Below are 3185 nucleotides of genomic sequence, written 5' to 3' on the forward strand. Positions count from 1 at the left end.
AGATAAAAAGTTACATTAAAAAAATAAAGACAATAAAGAATGAAAGCAGAAATATCTTCTTTTATAACCAGGGCACACTATTTACAAATATTTCTTTTCATGTTTGTCCATTGATATAAAAATGTAGCATCAACTGCAGCATTTTTTAATGACAGATTTTTCTTTTCCTTTTTCATCCATTTATCAAAAACTAGAACAGTCTCCTGCACTATTTATGACTTGTAAGAACAAGTTTAAGTAGCATCACCATAGTATTTATTGCTTAGTTCATTAGCGTTTGGAGAGCAACTATCATCTAGTGAAACGTAAGCGCTAGTAAATAGATTATTCATTCTTACATATAGAACCTTCACAGTTCTCAGACTGCCGAAACATGTACTTATTCATTCCTTAATTCCTGACTACTCAAAGCAGAGAGCTATTGTTTTCTAAGCCAGAATTTATTCTTTTTTTCTTTCATAGGAAGCCCCCATTACATGGCTATCAGTGATAGTACTGAAAATCAGCATGGGGGGCTAAGTGAAGCCACATTAAGCAATGAAAGTGGAACCCAGAAAAAAAGAAAACATAAAGCATAAATTAAAAAGTATTCTTGGTCTTTTCCTGTATCAGTGTTTGTTGCTGTCACTCCTTTTTCATTTCAACAAAGGAGCATGCCCAGTTTGGCACAATTAAAGAGCAGTTCATAATGGAGAAGAACCTGAAGAGCAGATGAAGGGCTGTGGAACCTATAGCTGTGGCAATGCTTGTGGGAAAGGCTGGAACAGCCAGGAGGAAAGTATCAGCCAATAAACCTGAAAAATGGTCCAAACGCTATCATAAAGCCCTTCTTTTAATAACATTTTTAATTTTAATAATATTATTTGGTTTGTTTCTTCAATCCTTGAAGCTGCCAATCTATGGGATCTCCCCTAAACTCCCTCAATACACAGTTTTGGTAGTTTCACTTTGTATTGAGAAGGTCCATTAATAACCACACACTACTAGAGGCATTAAATAGGCCACCCATGCTTCTAACATGCACAGACCACGTTTCTCTCCTCTCTTCATGGCAGCTAGCCTAATGGGAATGATGTCAAGGGGTGAAGTGAAACACTGTTTGCCTCTTAACTTCTACCTCAGGGTGGATCTTTTCCTGGTTGACAGCCATTCATTTACTCAGAGAACACTAAAGTGGAATTCATTTAGTGCTGACAGGAAAGGAAGAGTGCCACCTGCCATATCATCATCAGCAGACCTGGCTTACAGCCTATGCTGCTGCCCTCCGGTCAAGTCTGCATACACAGACCTGAGAGTTGCTCTAATGACACATAACTCTCGAGTTTATCATCCACACGTGTTGCATGACTGTGACCCATAACCAGCATCTGCAGTGATGGGAGCCTCATTTCTGGCTGACTCCAGACAGCTCACGCTTGCTCTGTGCTCCTCCCATCTGTCTGGCCAGCTCCTCTGTCTGCCCAGAAGTAGACAAGCGAGCACAGATGAGGTTTTTGAGGAAGTACATGTCTGTGTGCAAATGTCTGTGTGCAACCTTTTATTACTGACAGAGCTCATTTATTACTCTGTTTATTTAAAGCTGCCTGACACTTCTGACTATAAAATCTCATTTTCAATGCTGAAGTGTAACCATCTGATCTGAAATAGTCCAAGTCAGTAGTCCACCTCAAGCCGAAGTGACTGTATGGGGCATGTGCTTCTTTATTTGAAACTTTCAGGCAAACCTCTTTGGTGGTCCCCTGAAAGTTAGGGACAAAAATACGCAGCTTTACAAAAAGTGCACTTCTTTTCCCACATGACAAAAATGATTGCTCTTTGGTGAGTTTTTCTTTGAAAATTGCTCATGCCTTCATAATAGCAGGGATGACTGCCAGCTCAGCTGGCATATAGTGGCCGTTAGCTTAGGGGGGTATGCTTTTATTGAAAATGTGTCCAAATCTGGCTGACAGTTAAGCCACCAGCTCAGAAATTACAACCTGCCCTGTAACTGCAAATTCGTTTGCTGTTGCTGCAGCCACCTGAAAGAACGTGGACTGGTTGTAGACTGCTCACCGCCATCTCTTGACCTACCAGGCTCCTGACTGGAATGCTGTGAAAACTCACATGTCCGACATTGACAGCTACTCTACAAGCCAACTGTTTGAACTGTTTAATTAATTTAACTGTTCTCTACTGCCTAAGCAATGGACTGGTTCCATTTATGAACTGTACTGCTGATTAGCGGTGATGCCTGGTGTGTGCCATCCCTCTAGAGGTGCTCTGGCACTGAAGGGAAAAAGACTAGTTAGCACGGGGAAGTTAGCTAAGCCATTTCTCTTATAGTACTCATTATTCCATAGCACAGTCAGAGCTACTGTTCTGACTTGAAAAGAGGATGGCCAGAATACTCAAACTCATGCAGTTAAAAAATAAGGGTATTTATAACAAAATTCAGACGTTCAGGAACCCTGTATTCAGTCAGATTGGTGGAGAGGCAAAAAGCCAGGAACATTAGAAGGATCAATGGGGTCCAACACCAGGCAGAAAAAAATTTACTTTCTGAAGGCTGCTCTTTGCAGTCAGAGCCCAGCGCTCCTCCCCTGCTATCATGCCGCTATCAGCAGACGCTAAAAATGTTAGCTACCCTTCATAGTGATAATGAACAAAGAAGAAGACCACTCTGAGTGTGTTATCGAGTTACTTCATTTGTTCAAGTGGAAGAATTTTTGTCTGGTGTATTAGGACATCAAAGGGCAGATTCTGTTCTCTTTTCTGTTTTCTTTTTTTTTTCCAATTTGCTTCAAATGAAAGTCCCTAGACCTCTACACATAAAAGAACTGTAATCCAATCATGTTCAGATACTCAGAATTTAGGAAATTCCAGAATAAAAGTCTTTCATCCTGACAGTGTTTGTATGAAAGCATAATTCAATAATACATAAACATAGAAAATTCCATATACTTTGTATCAGTATAAAATGCAACCAGATATTTTTTACAAGTCTTAATCACAACCTACATTATTCTCGATTTCCTAACATATAATCGTTTATCTCTGTGTCTGTTTTACAAAATTTTACTGAACTGGTAATTTTTTCTAGCTCTCTGTTTATTATTATTAATGATTACTATTAATATAATTATTAATATTATTATTTACCAGTCAACTGCTAAAAAAATCCTCAGATTGATCCTTTCTTCTTTCTA

The sequence above is a fragment of the Meleagris gallopavo genome, chromosome 2 (assembly GCF_000146605.3).
Source record: "Meleagris gallopavo isolate NT-WF06-2002-E0010 breed Aviagen turkey brand Nicholas breeding stock chromosome 2, Turkey_5.1, whole genome shotgun sequence".
Classification (NCBI taxonomy): Eukaryota; Metazoa; Chordata; class Aves; order Galliformes; family Phasianidae; genus Meleagris; species Meleagris gallopavo.